Source organism: Lemur catta, chromosome 15 (assembly GCF_020740605.2).
Source record: "Lemur catta isolate mLemCat1 chromosome 15, mLemCat1.pri, whole genome shotgun sequence".
Lineage (NCBI taxonomy): Eukaryota > Metazoa > Chordata > Mammalia > Primates > Lemuridae > Lemur > Lemur catta.
In genome coordinates, this window is record NC_059142.1 from 17,450,432 (window position 1) to 17,468,293 (window position 17,862).

The 17,862-nt window shown below is 42.8% G+C and overlaps 1 protein-coding gene across 2 annotated transcripts in view; it reads right to left on the minus strand.

Moving 5' to 3' along the window:
• NXN (nucleoredoxin) overlaps positions 1–17,862 on the minus strand; it is a 143,536-nt gene that overhangs the window by 96,861 nt on the left and 28,813 nt on the right. The gene's annotated exons all lie outside the window — the stretch shown is intronic.

The following is a 17,862-nucleotide window of genomic DNA, read 5'->3' on the forward strand; positions in this document are numbered from 1 at the left end:
GCCCAGGAGTTTGAAGTTGCAGTGAGCTACGATGAAGCCACTGTATTCTAACCTGGGCTAGAGTGAGACTCTGTCTCCCCTCCCCACAAAAAAAGCACATTTGGACGAAATGGATACTCTCAGAGAAAAATATAAAAGACCAAAACTAACTTAAGAGGTAAAAAGTCTAAAAAAAAAAAAAAAAAGAAAAAAACTTGAATATAACAACAATCACAGAAAATCACAGAATTATGTATAATTGTCAAATTATCACCTGCCCCAAAAGGCACTGGGCTCAGACAGTTCCACAAACAATTTCTTTCAAACCTTTAAGGAACAAATAATTATGCTATTTAAACTATTCCAGAGCCCAGAGAAAGGACTGTGAGTGATCTTTTTTCTTTACTCATTTCTGTTTTCTGAAACTCTATGGTGAGCGTGTATTATTTTAACACGTAGAAACAGTAAACCTATTCAACTTATAGGAATTTTTTAATAAGGAAGTAATTGTGGATTTGTACAAAGTTTTATTTAAAGGTTATCCTATCGGAGCAAAAATAGGAAAATGAAATGTTCAACAATGTCTTCATTTATTCATTATTTGTAGACTAACAACATGCAAGACACTGTTGGCACAGGGGTGAAACGGTGAGCTCAACACACACAATCCCTACACTCACAAGAGTGTAAAACCGAGTTTACACGCTTGTGAGGAGACAGACATCACATAAAAATCTGATAAGTGGGACGAAAGAAGTCTATAGGCTACAAGGAGAGTGCACTTGATACAGGGAAGAGGACCTTCTCTGGGAGTCAGGAATGATGGACAATCAAGCAACTGTTAAAACTAATAATGTGTTCATAAATGTGATGAATATTCATGATCTAGTAAGTGGGAACTACAAAACAATTCATATAATTTAGCCCCACTTTTGTATTTCTTTAAAAAGCATATTTGCACAGAAAAAAAGACCCAAAAGATACATAAATACAAATACAGTAAAATGCAAAATGTTAGCAGTGGGAAGATTTATAATTCCCATATTCTTGTGCTTTTGTGTATTTTTCAAATTGTCTAAAAGATCTTATATTACTTGTGTTTGTGAAAGCCTCATTTGATTTTTAATTTTTTATTGTAGTAAAATATATATAACATAAAATTTACCAATTTAGCCATTTAAGTGTATAGTTCTGTGGCATTAAGTACATTGACATTGTTCTGCAACCATCACCACCACCTATCTCCAGAACTCTTTAATCTTCCCACCACGGTCTTCATTTAGTCACTATTTGTTTGTAGACCTACACCATGCAAGACACTGTGTACTCATTAAACACTAACACCCCATTCCCCTTTTCCCCTCAGCCTTTGGCAACCACCAAGCCTCATTTGATTTTAAAATGCAAACATTCAAAGACCAACCTCATTCACACCTTAGGTTTAAATTACTTTCATCTGCTACCTTCCATCACTCAGGAAAGACTGCCCAGGTGAAGCAGGCGGGAGCTACAGCTATATAGAGCTGGAACAGGCCTGGGTGGAAATTTTAGATAGGGGAGGGGAGGAGGAAATTTTAAGAGAAGGGAAGGAAAAGTAACTGCTTACTTCGAGGTTTGGCCCAGGGCCTTGGCAGCAGCCAGTGTACTCAGGTGTAAGGACTTGCCGATCAGACCACAAGCCTCTGCGTCTTTCAAGTCAGTGCTGATTGTCTCTGGCTGCTAAGAGGCACCAAAAAAAAAAAAAAAAAAGGGAAATGGAAGGAAGGAAGGAAGGATCATAAGAAAGAGATACAGAAACTTAAATGTCTACAAATGAGGCCTCCGGAAACCAAACACAGGAATTTCCTTCACAATACCCTTGACAGCTGGCCCTGCAGCACCTGCCTGAACAAGTCCAACGATCAGGGTACAATGGAGCCCTGACATTCCAGAGAAGCACATCCCGACAGCTTCATAAATCCCCAAACCCATAAATACAGAAAAGGTTGTAGAAGCTTCTGGCTTTTTCCTGATTTATTTATTTTTTTAATGTCTCACTTCCCACTGCGAGTTAACCCCCTTTTCAACTTTCTCTAAAACTATCTCATCCAAATGAATTTTGCCCTAGCTCAGGCAAATGCTAAAACCTTCATGAACTTCCTTGTTTCCCTATGGCATAAATGGTGGAGTTATTCCCAGAACAGCAAAATTCATCACTCTAGTCTGTAATTCATCCCGAACTCCCTTTTTCTGGGTAAGACCTATCACTTCTTCAGACGTCTTTGCTTTTTCTTCCCGAACATCGTGAATAGTAGTAGCTGATTCTCTTTTCAAAAGAGTCATTTCTCACAAAGAAAGTTTTAATTACTGAAGAGTTATAACCAGCTGCAATTCAAATCTGAGTCTTAGCAAAATTACAAATTACTGCCTGTCAGGAACCTTCGGGATCTCTTAAAGCTCTGAAAGAGTCAAGACAGTGTGACATCTGCAAATTCTAGGCATCTACTGTCTCTGTGCATTTTAGTTTTCCTCCCCCCTCCCTCTACCAACAGCAGTACCCCACATCTTGGGATTTGTAGAACATGGTTCTCGGGAATGAAAGAGTCTGCTGACAAGTACTTTGCCCAACTCCACCCAGTGCAGCCAGGAAAACTGTTTGCAGTTATTGGGAGGGTGGGGGGGTTGGTGATCTGAGGGAAGGCTAGAAGGAGCAAAAGCAGGTAGGATGATTTGGCTGAAGGGCAGAAGCAGGGGTGCTTATGCATGCAGGAGGCTCTGCATACCAGCCAGAGGGCACTGGCTCTTGGAGGCAGAGAACAAAAGGAAGGTAAAAAGGAGACAGGCAAAAAGGAAGAGGGATGAAGCTACTTTCAAAATAACACCGAGAGACAGCCCTGCCCACCCCCTCACCAGCTGTCCCTTAATTACCCAAGTCTGCATGTAATGTTCCTTACATTACCTGGAATCTCATCAACCCAGGCCCCTTGTGTTGACAAAGTCAACTGCTCTGAGAAGCTAGGCTGGTGGCAATTAAAAAAAATAGGAGAGGATAAACATCCTAGATAAAGGGAAACCACAGATTGTAAACTTGAAGCGGACTCTGGCCAAAACTCTGGAGGAATTACTTAATTCACAGGACCATGGCAAGAAACTAATGAGAATACAGATGAAGGCATTCTGCAAAGAAAGTGCTATACAAGTGGGTTACCATCAAAGCTTATTTATGAGCACAGAGCACAGGAAGTGGGAGTGTCACTTCTTTAAAAAGTGACATCCAACTAATTTCATATCTTATTTCAGAAGAGTGGCAGTTTGGGGAAGTATGCTATACCTGGCATATCCAACTGCATAAGGACAGACAGCATTTCCTGAGATTTCCCACGGAATGCTTGTGGATAAGATGGAAACCTATGTGCTAGACAAGGTGAACTGGTCACTGGCCAAACCACCACACCCCCAAAGCCCGGGTCATCCGATGAACATTAACCTAGTGGGAAGTTTCTCACTGTGTTCTAAAGGGATCTACTCTGGCCATGCTCACCTCCACGTTAGTCTTCATTGCCTTGAGAAAAGGTATTGGGCAATATCACTCCAAGTGCAGATACCACAAAACTGGAAGATGAGCAAATAACCACTATAATCAGCTGTGGAAATGAAATACTCAGAATAATTTTTATGAGCTGTTTGCAATTTACACTTAATTCCCACAGAGTAAAGCAGAGGACTTAAACTGGTGAACTACATATGTGCTTTGCTTGGCTTTCCCAATGTTAAGAAAAAGTTTAAACTGGCTAACAGCATGTAAAAATTAACTGGTTTCACATAAAAATCCACATTTTAAGCTTGAAAAATCAGAAGACCTGGCAACACTGGGCCCTCATTACTACCGGGCAACAAGCAGCTGGAGTGAGTGCTGGCTTCCCCCTTGGACTGGTGACAACTCTCGGTTTTGTGCCTCCCACCACCACCTGGCCCTCCACTGGCATTTCAGTTGGTGACCCCTGCAGTAAAATATTGGTTCAGATTATTAAATGTGTCCAATTAACTATAAATTTTATTTGATTGTGCATTAAATTCCAGCTCAATCTTCTCTCATTTGGCTTTTGCAAGTTTTGCTCCTGTAGCAATATCCAACATCTGATCACAACTTCACAATGAAAACCTGTATATAGCAGGGCATGGTGGCTCACGCCTGTAATCCTAGCACTCTGGGAGGCTGAGGCAGGAGGATTGCTTGAGCCCAGGAGTCTGAGGTTGCTGTGAGCTAGGCTCACGCCATGGCACTCTAGCCCGGGCAACAGAGCAAGACTCTGTCTCAAAAAACAAAAAACAAAAACAAAACAACAACAACAAAACCTATATATAAAGTGCATCCCAATTTTCCCGTGTGTCTTTCTATCCTTTGGTTTATTTTATCTTCCCAATATTCCAGGAAGGCTGGTCTTATTGTCCATAATGTGAGGAGGATCATAGCTAATAGGAACCAAAGCCAGGATTTCAACTCAGGACTTAGGTTGAATCTTAATCTAGCATTTCCCACCATACCACACACCCCTCAACCCCTGGAGACAGCTCCAATTCCAGACTGACCAAGACTGCAAACCAGCTGGGCTCCTCTGGAAAGAGCATTTGGAATCCTTGCTTTACTTCCGTTTTTAATCTTCTAAAAAAAAAAAAACACTATGTAATAGTGCTTAATCCAAAGACAGCTGATTCTCATTTACACTTAACCTGTGATGAACTCACATACTAAATTTTAAAGCTCTGCTTTCGAAAATGCATTTTGTTCTTTAAGATCTCCTTGGTAACACCTTTAATTGGTATCTGGGCTACAAAAAACAACAATAACAACAACAACAACAACAAAAGGTTTGGAACTAATCAATGACTGGAGTTAGAATAAAATCCAATTGGAAATCCAACTCAGGCAAGCACTAAAGGAAAGTTCCAGGCTGACAGCTGTGTAAGCAGACGCAGAGAACAACCTGTCCACAATGGAAGAGGATTAGCAAATCCCAGGAAAGGGGACTCTCCAAGTTAAAAGGGGGACTCAATAAAATACCTGACTGAATTGAGAGTTCTGGGGGAAAATACTTAAGGACATAGTCAAATAATATGGGGGGAGGAGGTACTCAGAAACTTCAGGAAAAACAAAAAGCTGTACAAAAAATGTAACTATAATGTACCACTTGAATTTGCCATGAACAATATTTACAGACACAACAGTGCCACTATTGATTGATTGGCTGATTTTCAACTACACACAAAGTATGAATTGCAACCTACACACAAAGCATGAATCACAGTTATATAACACAATGTAAATACGACCAACCTTGACAAAGTAAAAGGTAAGGTACAAAAAAATAGGGGAGAGGAGCAAGAGAACCGAAGGGCAGGACAGAGCGATACCAACATTCCCCAATTATAAAAAGTCTTTATTGTAGGAGAAGAATTAAAGGTATAAACATGTTATTTAAAAGTGTAACCAGGAAAACCATAAATGGTGATATGGTCATATCACCATGAGGACAAGGAAAGGAGAGGTGAATTTGGTTTAAGTGAACTAAACGGACATCTATCCTAGCAGAAAAGCAACAAATAATGTTGAAAGATAGTTGACAAAGAAATAGCAGCAGAAACATATATCATTTTGAGATAGGAAGGTAATTACCAAAAAAGTTTTTAAAAAGAAAAAGACAAAAGCCACAACACTTAAAAAGTGGTAGCTTTGGGGAATAGGAAAAAAACAAAAAAAGATCACATTAGATTTTGTTTTAGCCATAAGCATGTGCTATTTAACTTAAAATATATTTTTAATCTATTTGGAAGCCTAGGAAAAAAGCTAAGGCAAGATCATTTGAAAAGTCTGTCTCCCTGCCCAGCTACCAATGAGAACCTGAGCTGTAGTTCTTAAAAAGTCTGATCCCTGGACCAGCAGTATTAGTATCCTGTTGTTAGAATTTTAAATTCTTGGGCTCCAGTCCAGACCTACCAAGTCAAAAATTCTGAGATGGGACCTAGGAATCTGCATTTTCACACACCCTCCAGGTGATTCTGATGCAGACCGGGTTTGAAAACCACAGGTCTTGAGCAAAACAAAACTCTAAGGCAGTTTTTGATGCTATCGTCCTCTCCTCAGCTGAGGGTTAACTATCCATTAAGGCAGTCTCGGGTGAAGGCCTGAGCCCCTTCTAAAAAAATATGCATTTTCTTAGAAAGAAATCTAGAAGAATCTTTACAGTTAGTTTCCCCAGGGTCAGGGCTAAAGAGAGAGGTGACCCCTGCCCTGTGTGAGTTCTGGTGGGGGCCAACAGCAAGGGCTCATCATAGGAAGAGCTTTCTGGGAGGCACACATTTGCCACAGCCATCGGTGGGCAGCAAGTCGGCTGTGTGACCCCTTGGCCAAGCCGCTGAGTGGGCTGGGAGTGCCTTGTGGCTGGCTTTGTATAAATCATCTGCTATTATTAATATAAGGAAGCAAGAGGCACTTCACTTTGGCTTGTGACATTCTGAATAGAGCTCTCAGATATCCATTGGCTATTTCTAACTTAAAATAGACCAAAGTGTGAATGCAGAAGCAATATCTTGCATCCTAGGTGCACTCTGATGATGGGCTCCAGAGGCTTCAGGGATATATGCTTTGCAAACTTCTCATTTCTGCTTCTGTTTGGAGGGACTGCTAGACCAAGAGGAGCAGCCTCATGTTAAGTCAGAGTTCCAGGAAGATAGAGAACATCTCATGACTGCCACCATTTCCTTCCACAGTGCCAGCCCTTCGCAGACATGGCAACTAGACAGAGCCTCAGAAACCTTCTCAACACTCAGCTGGGAATGCCACTACTAACTAATCAATGTTGGCAGGCAAGAAGAAATTGACCGTACCCAGCTCAGTACACTTGAGTATTTTGTCATCAACAGAAGCCCCAAAAGATGACACAGTACCTTAGCATCTCTTAGTAGAACAGGTGACTGTCATTAATGATTTATCATTTTATGTACACTTTCCTCCTTAGGGTAATCAATTTCATAATTTTATTACCAGCCATACAATACAGGACTCCTTTTCATTTCTCCTTAAGAGCCCTGTTAGAATTTAGGTCCAGAGGTTGGTGGGCTGATGTGTGGGCCTAAGCATCCTTAATAAGGGAAATTAAAGATTGAAGTTCCAGAAACCGATTTAGAACTGGTCTGAGTCCCACTTGAATACAAAGAAAGCAATCTAAATTTCCAGCCCTACTCCCTTCCTTCAAACTGCTTACAATACAAGTTGGAAAGCAAAATGAAAAATATATATCAACACCAGCAAGTGCCAAACTGCTGTAAAGAAAAGAACATCAGAGGTTCCAAAAAAGGGGAAGACCCAAGAGAGCTGGAGTGGCTCTGTGGAGGTCATAACTAGATTTGGATGGGCAGAAGGCAGAACGGAAGGCATTCCAGGAGGCAGAAACAACCTCAGCACGAGGAGACAATGGGAATAAGGCCGTTGTGCAGGGTCATGAGGAGACAGGCTGACTGCGGGGTGATGACTGAAACTGTGAAACTGGACTTGGCAGGATGGAGTGGCACCCCCAGGAAGATGCACGATGCAACTGAGAACCAATGCTCTAAGGAGTCCTCGAGTGAAAGTAGTTTAAGAAAAATTAGAGCCACAGCTAAAGGGATGAAGCATGGGAAGGCACGACAGAAGAGATGGTCTCCTTTCTTAAGGCTCCTTCTGGGGACAATAACACCTAGTGACTGAGTGGTCTGGTGTCTCTCCCTGCCTGCCACCCACAAGGCAACCAATTCAGACAAACCTCTCGCCCCCACAATCCTGCCAAGCCTGGTCTTGCCAGTGCACCCAGCACCGTAAAACACTCCTAAGCTCCTCTAGGTTACATGAGGGCTGGGAAGTCACTGAGGGGATCTACTATGACCCAGTCACACTTGGTGCATTTTAGTGACAGCACAGTACAATGGTGAAGAGCTTAAGCTTGGAGCCAGCCTGCTTGGATTTGAATCTCTGCTGCATCATTTAGCAATTTGTGATCTTTCTTGAATTACCTAATCTCTCCGGGCCGCAATTTCTGCATCTATAGAATGGTCTATAATAACTGTGCTTACTTCACAGCATTGTGTATATTGAATAAATTAATATGTGTAAAAATGAGAACAATGTCTCATACTTAGTGTCATTTAAATGTAGCTATCATCAGCAGTATCATTACCCTACATATTTACTATATTGGTTCTATGATGGTTTTTATGGATTCTTTATTTCAAGTCAACCAATTCACTAGTTTCTTAGAAAGTCTAAACATTCCTCAACTGTACCTGAATCCATATAACCACCTGATTTTCACACAAAATTTTGGAGCTGGAAAGAACATAGGACTTACTCAGTCCAACTCGGTCCCTATTTTTTTTTTTTTTTTGAGACAGAGTCTCGCTTTGTTGCCCGGGCTAGAGTGAGTGCCATGGCGTCAGCCTAGCTCACAGCAACCTCAAACTCCTGGGCTCAAGTGATCCTCCTGCCTCAGCTTCCTGAGTAGCTGGGACTACAGGCATGCACCACCATGCCCAGCTAATTTTTTCTATATATATTTTAGTTGGCCAGGTAATTTCTTTCTGTTTTTAGTAGAGACGGGGTCTTGCTCTTGCTCAGGCTGGTCTCGAACTCCTGACCTCGAGCGATCCACCCGCCTCAGCCTCCCAGAGTTCTAGGATTACAGGCGTGAGCCACCATGCCCGGCCTCAGTCCCTCTTTTAAAGACACAGAAACTAAGACCCAAAACAGCCATTTGTCAGTGCTCAGTGAGAATTTTCTTGCAATTGATTTGAACTGTCCAAGATCCCAAAGGAAATTAGAGATGAAGCAGCCAGGCCCTCCTCTTTAACCTGCTCAATTTCACCCTTCATGACCACTAGTAATAGCCCCTTCCCACTAACTTTAATAGCTGCAGCCAGAAGCCCCCAAGAGCACTAAAAATTCATCCATTTCCAAACCCTCAAAGGGTTTCCAAAATGCAAGGGCATTCAGTGTCTCATTCCTGGTGCCAAGGGACCGAGAAACAATCCAACCAAGAATAGGTATTCTGTTTTTCTGGTATGATTTTGCACTCCAGGTCTGCGGTTATCATTTACGGAAGGCAACATTTGCATCTGAAACCCAGAACCACTCTCACTGGTGAGCACGCAACAGAAGACCCTGGCAAGGCCTCTGGGAGAGGAGTTTGGCCAAGGGAGAAAGTCTGATTAATAAAAAGATAAGCGGCCAAGAAATAAATTAAATGAGTGCTCACAGAGAAAGCACATAAGGAAGAAGCGGGAGTGACTTCCTGCACACACTGTGACAGGGACAGAAAAGCTCTAAGGATTGGGGTGGGGGAAGGGTAAGAACTGATTTTCTAGTGATAGTTAGACTCACCATACGCTCAATTCCCAAATCCCAGCCAAAGTGAAGGCCCCTCACCGGCCACTGAGTCCCGGGCAGCCTTGTGCTTGGACACACTTTCTGTGTCAGGACTGTGCGTGAACGCCAAAGCCGATCCCATCAGCTCCTCACTGCAACACGAAATTACTCACAGGGCTTATCTTGAAATTGCCCCTTTCATCTATCCCTCCCACTAACTTAAAACAATGCATTTAAAAAATATTCAGGACCCCTACGGTAAATCCACATCCCTGTTATTCAACAAAGCACTTCCTAGAAAGCTGTTTATCCTGAACTCTACGTGGTCAGTTTTCAGAAAATGTGCCTTCATTTAAGCAGCTTTTTGTAAAATAAATAAATAAAAGCCTCTACAAATGCCAGAACACTATCAATTTGGACTAAATTCACAGATTCCAATACAAGTGGCCAAGGTCATCAAGCTTCAAGCACAAACATCCCTTGGCCTTTATTAATTGAATAATAAACAGATGGGGGAAGACGGGGGTACGTGCCTCACTATGTGATTTAACAGATGACGTGATGTTCTCGAACTTCCATTAATTTTTAAGAAGGCATTTTATTTTTAACTTTATGATTATAAAAGTCATAAAGGCAACCTACGGGGAAATTTAGGAGGTACAGTAAAAAGAAAACCAGGGGGTTACTTCTGAAAAAGTACTCAAATTGGTGACGTATGGTCAATAAAATCCCAAAGCCTGGCTAAATTCCAAACCCACGTTGAGAATGCTCAACTAGCCCGATTCCAGGCTGACTTTCTAGTTGGACAGAGTATTCACTTGCTGCCACTCATCATTGCATCATTTCGCTGTGCTCTTTAAAACAGCCACAGGACTCCACCCCAATCCCTAAGTTTCTGGGGATTCTCTGGCACACAATCACCACCTCTCCTATATTATGTGGTCTATGTGACAGCCAGAAATTCCCCCAGCTTAAGAACAATGAGAAGAGGGAGACTTCCAGTGGGTTACAATGTCCATGGGGTGAGGACAAACCAGAGGCTGTTTTGTGGGTAGCCAACTAAGCAATTAGGTTTGGGAAGGGCCAATTCTTGGAAACTGAGCTATGAAATCAGATCAGGGCGTGGCCTGAGGAAGGCCCTCGAACCTCCTGGCAAAGGCAGAACAAGAAGGAACCCCAGATAACGAAAAGTGATAATGTTTGAAGATCTGGTAAGGACACATGAAAAGGCCAAGACACTAGCTTTAGGATCGCTGAGGACTGCAATAAATAAGCATTCTGATCAATGAGCTATGTGCTCGTGCATTCACTACGTATTTACTGAGCGCCTACTGTGTCTAAGACCCTGAGCTCGACAGAGCACAAGCAGGAATAACAGAAGGAGCTTACGCAGAGCCCGGGAGCACCTGCTATTAATGCGGTATTGACTGTTGCAGTCCTGCAGAACAAAGCCACTTTTGAAACCAAGCCACAATATACCATGCCAGCTGCATCCTTCAAACTTAGCCAGAATAACACCTGCAGTCTTGCTACCAGGAGGCCACACTAACCTGGGTCCCAATCCTGCTTACATCAGTTGTCCTCCGAAGGACAGCTGGAGTGTTTCCAAATCACTTGCAGGCCACTCGCATTCAACCCGCCAACTGAAGACAGGATCAACGCTGGGTGAACACTATTCACAGGAGGGCCTGACTAAAGAGATATTCTTTCATTAGACCAAAAGTTGTCTCCATGACAAAGCCTTTCTGTTTTGCTTTACGTTTTTAGCATGGAAGGGATGCCCTCTGTCTGAGGCACTGCAGCTGTTGGTGCCTTGGCAAGTGGCCACACACACAGCAGGTACAGCCCTCACATGCTGCTTGTGTGCCATGCACAACCAGGACCAGCATTCGCCCAGGTAGAGCCCCTTCCGTAAATGCAGACGCTATGCTCTGCCACAGAACGACCCAAGGGCTCTCTCCTTCCACACTTTCCAGTACCCTAAGAGTGACCTGGTGACAAGACGCTGCTTGCTGCGGGAAAACCAGACTTGGATGAAAGGCAGGAGAGAAGAAGGAGGTGTGTCAGCCTGCCTCCTGTCTGCGGTGCCAAATCATGGCTGTGCAAACAGTAAGGAAAGAAGGATGCTGCGGACACCTGACTAAAACAGGGCATGACATGCCAGTCAGGTATCAGAGCTGACAGCCGAACCATGGCTTTATGATAGATTTTTTTCTGACTTGCAAAAACACATGAAATACTTTACAGAGGCTTTGCAGTTGAATCACATTTATCCATATAAACTCACCTTTCCTGAAAAAGCTAAAATGGTATAAAACTGGGAGTGTCCCAGAAAATGCAGGACTTGTGTTCACCATCCCAATACCTACCATCCCAATACCTACTAATAAAAAAGAGATAGAAAATCGCTTCAGCAGATCAGCGTAGCCAGGCTCCCCAGGGACAGCGTCCACACAACGCTAAGCCTGGCTGTGCATCTTCAGTTGGTAGGATCAATGTGAGTGGCCTGCTAGTGACACGGAGACACGCCAGCCATCCTTTGCAGGGCAATCGATAGAAGCAGGAGGGAGACCTCTGCCTCTGGTGACTATAAGCTAATCTTTAAGGGTTGTAAGAATTAAACAAGTTAACATGTCATAAGCACTTAAAATAGTGTTAAGTACATAGTGAGTGCCATGTAAGTTAAGTTACATAAGAAAAAAAGAAATAGCATTTTTAAATGCTATAGTTTGATACAACATATTTAACAAAAATGTGTTGTGACCCCAGAGACTCAAAGTTGATGAGGAAACTATCTATGGCGAGAAATAGGCCAGGGCTCCAGCCAAGGGGCTACATGACTGGGAGTGCTTGTAGCATGGGACAGGCCACTTTCTGGGTAGAGAGCCTGCCTACTGTGTAGCTGGCCAAGCATCCTAGAAGGGCTGCCTTTCATTGAATCCCCATGCTAGCTTGATGTGCTGTGTAATCAGAACTCTGTAGGCATATGGCTGGGTAAACACTTAAGTGAAAGAAAGCTTGACATGAATCAAGATATACATATAATTTGAAAAACTGACCCCAAAAATGGTAACTATGGAAAGTGACGTATAAATCTGCTTGACTGTACTAATCATTTAACCATGTATATTTATATCAAAGCACATTGTATACCTTCAATATATATAATAAAAATAGGTTAAAAATGAGATATGGGCTATTTGAGCAATGACTAGATATTTCATGATATTAAGGAATTATTAACTTGGGGATATGATAATACTATTGGTTATTTTTCAAATCCTTACCTTTTATAGATACGCTTTCTTTTTTTTTGAGACAGAATGTCCCTCTGCCACCCTGGTTAGAGGGCAGTGGCGTCATCATAGCTCACTGCAACCTCAAACTCTGGGCTCAAACGATCCTCCCACCTCAGCCTCCCAAGTAGCTGGGACTACAGGCCCACACCACCACGCCTGGCTAATTTTTTCTATTTTAAGTAGAGATGGGGTCTCCCTCTTACTCAGGCTGGTTTCAAACTCCAGGTCACAAGCGATCCTCCCATCTCGGTCTCCCAAAGTGCTAAGATAACAGGCATGAGCCACCTCACCCAGCCTATAGATAAACATTTAAATATTTACGGCTGAAATTATATGTCTGGAGTTTGCTTCTAAATGATGTAGGGCAGGATGGGGGAGGGTAAAGCTGAAAGAAGACTGGCTATAAATTGGTCACCATTGCCGATGATGGGTACACAGGGACTCGTGACATTATTCTATTTTTGTATATATTTGAAATAAGAAAAAAAAATTTTTTAACTAAAAAAGGGAGGGGGTGCCCACGAGGCATGGCAAAAAAGAAGAACCCAGGTTTTCTAACAGGGAAATGTCCAGAGGAAACAGAAGTAATCAACTCCCAACAGTGATACCTCACACCCTGTTTGGAAGAACTCAGGAAACAAGGACTATACCTGGAGAAGATCACTAGGCGGTGATCACTCACAATGAACACGAAAGGAACAGTTTCAGGGAAAACTTAGTGGTGGGGGGTGAAAAGGAAATAAAAATTGAACGGCTGTCTGTAATCAAGAGGAACATCCCTCCAGGGTTACTGCCAGGTCAAGCTCATTTCCTTCAGCACACGCATACAAAGTCACCGGGGTCTCTCCACCTCCCTCCCCAGCACACACACTCACACCAGACAATTTCACTCTTCTCTGCACAGATTCCAGGGAAGTATCCTGGAGACAGACATCAAAGGAATTAGAGCTGGCAGCCCACAACAGGTTACGCTGTCAGGGGGACGCCAGGAACCACATGAAAAGCAGAGAATTCATGGGGCGTTTTATTATTATTATTATTATTTTTTAAAGAGCTCAGAAATGTCTTTCGTTTTAGTTTTCATTTAAGCACAGCTACCTCTGGGGGAATGGCTTTGAAGTCACACAGTCCAGAGCAGCACTCAGCAGCAGACCAGCAAGGGAGCGGAAAACACAGAGGGACCCACGACAGCTTGTGGGTCGTTACTAAATAACGCAGAAGATTTAAGTTTGGTATGAGACATGAAGGAAGGAAAAGGAATCGCTGTAGCAGGGACATTTGAAAAGGCTACCAAGGCCAGACTTGCAACTGCCCCCTTGAACTGCAGTGGCAGCAGCAACTACACGGAGGTTAAGTGACAAGAGACCATGGGGAAACCCCACTGACGCCCCCTTACCTGGAAGGGCAAATGCTGGAGGATAAGAGTGCCCCCAGAGGAAGAATAAACATTTCACTTGGGCTGCTGTAATCCTCCAGGAAGCAGTATTGAAAAGTGTGGGATGGGAGGTCTGGGCCATGGTGTGGTATCTTCAGCAGGCGGCAAGAGCTTGCTTCAACGTGACAAAGAGGTGAGCTGGCCACAGTCTCAGCTCATAGCCAGTGCAAAGGCTGAACCAAAGAAAAATCCCCAAGCTTACATTGACCTCATCTCAGCAGCTCCAACAAGACACAGAAGAAAGAGAACACAGACATTCCCTGCTAGGCTGGCCCATGTGTCCAGCATCTTCCCTACTCCCATTGGGATAATGAAGAGCTAACGTAGTGACACAATTTTATACCAACAAACTCAAGATCTGTCGGCAACAAGGCAGAGAGATGGGAACCAGGTAGAAAAGCGCAAGCCCTGTATATGGGCAAATAAGGGACCTTACAAAACTTTCTTCACTCAAAGGAAATTAATGCTGCCAGAAATAGTCTAAAACACAACAATAAAATGTTGTGTTTAAGATACAAAGAGTAGGCCAGTGCAGTGGTGCCTGTAATCCCAGCACTCTCGGATGCCCAGGCAGGAGGATCAATTGTTTGAGGCCAGGAATTTAAGACCTGCCTGAGAAACATAGAGGCCCTGTCTCTACAAAAAATAGAAAAACTTAGGAGGGCACAGTGGCACGTGCCTGTAGTCCCAGCTGCTTGGGAGGCTGAGGCAGGAGGATCGCTTGAGCCTAAGAGTTCAAGGTTGCAGTGAGCTATGACGACACCACTGCACTCCAGCACGAGTGACAGAGACCCTTTCTCAAAAACAGAACAAAACAACCAAATTTATAACACCACTGGTTATTACAGCACAAATTGGAACTGGCTTGTTTCCTATATATGGAATTGTTAAACAAATCATGTTACGCACACATATACTGAAATACCACGTAGCTATTAGAGAACATATCTTTGAAGACTAGTCTTACATGGAAATACACTCAAATATGCTCTCAATTTATAAGACATGCATGTATGTGCATATTCAAAAAAAGGTAAGACTGCCTTGTGATGTAAGAACATAAGAGCATCATTACTTCTAGGTAGGGAGGTCTACAGGTGACTTATCCCCCGAATATACTTTTTCGTATTTTCCAGTTTTCTGCAATGATCCAAAATTACTTGTAAAAGAGAAAAAGATCCAATAAATGTTTTGGTAAAAAGAAAAAAAAAAAAGCCCTGGGCAACTTCAAAATGCAACAGGTCTGCCAGAAACCAATTCCACCGAGGTCAAAGGCAGTTCCCTTTATAAAGACATAGCCCAGACCCCTTCACCACTCAGGACTGGCACCTTACAGCTCACTTCGTTTTACAACGACCCAGAGGGCTTTTCAGAACCCTTAAAAACAGGAGTCCACTGCACTGCTGCAAATTCACAGCATGCGTTTGCCTCCCTGGATTTACAATGGGATAAATAAGCATTTAGACTCCTCCTCCCTGCCCTGCACCAACATACTTCATTCAGTGTTTTAAAATAGCCTGTCAATTTCTAAAGGTAAACATTAAGGTTAGCTCCTTCTCAGGCGCCATAATTCTTTCTTGACTGAAATGTGAATTTTAAATCTCCAAACTGAGGTACTTGTCCTGCACAGAGTTACCCAGTGAACAGTTGACTCCCAGCTCTGTATTAACTACCCAAGTTCAAGGACCTCCAGAGAAAAGTCACAAAAGGGAAATGGAGCGCCATGGAGATCTACTGGCTGGAGGCTTCTGAGGTCACCAAGGGAAGGTGGAAAGGAGTCCCAGGCAAGGTCCCAAGCAATCACTCGCAGTTTCCCTGTTGTGTTTTTTTGTTGAGACAGAGTGTCACTTGGTGTCCATGGGTAGAGTGTAGTGATGTCATTGTAGCTCACTGCAAGCTCCAACTCCTAGGCTATGAGTGATCCTTCTGCCTCTGCCTCCCAGGTTTTGTTGCTTTGTGTATTTTTTTTATTTTTTGTTTTTCTTTTTTATTCAGTAGAGATGGGGTCTCATTGTGCACAGGCTGGTGTCGAACCCCTGAGCTCCAGTGATCCTTCCACCTCAGCCTCCCAGAGAGCTCGGATTATAGGCGTGAGCGACAGCACCCGGCCCCAAGTAGTCACTCCCAAGCAGGTCTGTTCTCCACACCTTGTACACTTTCTAAGTTACTTTGTCCAGCCTTGAGACATTGAAAATAGGTTAACACCTTGTCATTAAACCATATATCCTTCTCCAAAAGCACATTACTAACAAATTTTAAATTAATTTCCCCTAGAGAATCCATAATTGCAATCCAATTTAAGGGCAGAAGAAAAAATGAGTTTACAAAAGGAAAACCAGAGATTCATAAAATCATAAAGTTGGAAGAGACCTTAAAATTTCTTTAGGTCAATGACTTATTAACAGATGCAAAGATAAGCAAAATGTGGTACTTACATACAATGGAATATTATTCAGCCTTAAAAAGGAAGGAAATTCTGACACATGCTATAACAACCTTGAAGACATTATGCTATTATAAATGAAATAAGCCAGACACAAAAGGAAAAATATTTTTATGGTTCCACTCATGAGCTACTGGGTAGTCAAATCCATAGCAACAGAAAGTAGAAGGGTGGTTACCAGGGGCTGGGGGAGGAAGAAACGGGAAGTTATTGTTTAACGGGTACAGAGTTTCCATTTGGGAAGACAAATAAGTTCTGGAGACGACGGTGGTGATTGTTGTACAACAATATGAATGCAAGTACTTAATGCCACTGAATAATAAACTAAAAGTGGTTAAGATGGTAAATTATGTGTATTCTACCACAATTTATTTTTTATTTTTTATTTTTTTGAGACAGAGTCTCACTCTGTTGCCCGGGCTAGAGTGTCGTGGCGTCAGCCTAGCTCACAGCAACCTCAAACTCCTGGGCTCAAGCGATCCTTCTGCCTCAGCCTCCTGAGTAGCTGGGACTACAGGCATGTGCCACCATGCCTGGCTAATTTTTTTTCTATATATTTTTAGTTGTCCAGCTAATTTCTTTCTATTTTTTTTTTGTAGAGACAGGGAGTCTCACTCTTGCTCAGGCTGGTCTCGAACTCCTGAGCTCGAGCAATCCTCCTGCCTCACTCGGCCTCCCAGAGTGCTAGGATTATGAGTGCTAGGATTACAGGCATGAGCCACTGCACCCGGCCTACCACAATTTTTTAAATAACTTTTTTTTGAAAGTCATTTGGTTAAATAATTCTTCCCCTTAAAAAAAACATCACCTGCTACATAGCTTGCTCATTAAGTGTCCATAAGGAAAGCTTTGAATCTAGGTGATTCATGTTCCAATCTCATCCATATTAGCCCCAAATTCCAAGGAGATCAAATATACTTCTCTGACTTCAAAGCTTAAAGTTCAGGATGGATGAAGTGGCTCACACCTGTAATCCAAGCATTTTGGGAGGCTCAGGTAGGAGGATCACTTTGAAGCCAGGAGTTCAAGACCAGCCTGGGCAACATAGCAAGACCCTGTCTCTACAAAAAATTTAAAAATCAGCCAGGTGCATGCTGTGCACCTATAGTCCAGCTACTTGGGAGGCTGAGGTGGGAGGATTGCTTGAGCCCAGGAGTTCAAGGCTACAGTGAGCTATGATGATGCCACTACATTCCAGCCTAGGGGAAAGAGACCCTTTATCTCAAAAAAAAAAAAAAATTTAAAGTTCATACAGATACTCCCTGTACTAGGACTGCCTCCAAAAGGAGTTATTTTCCCAGTCAACTGCAAAGGCCTTGCTTTGTGTTCATGC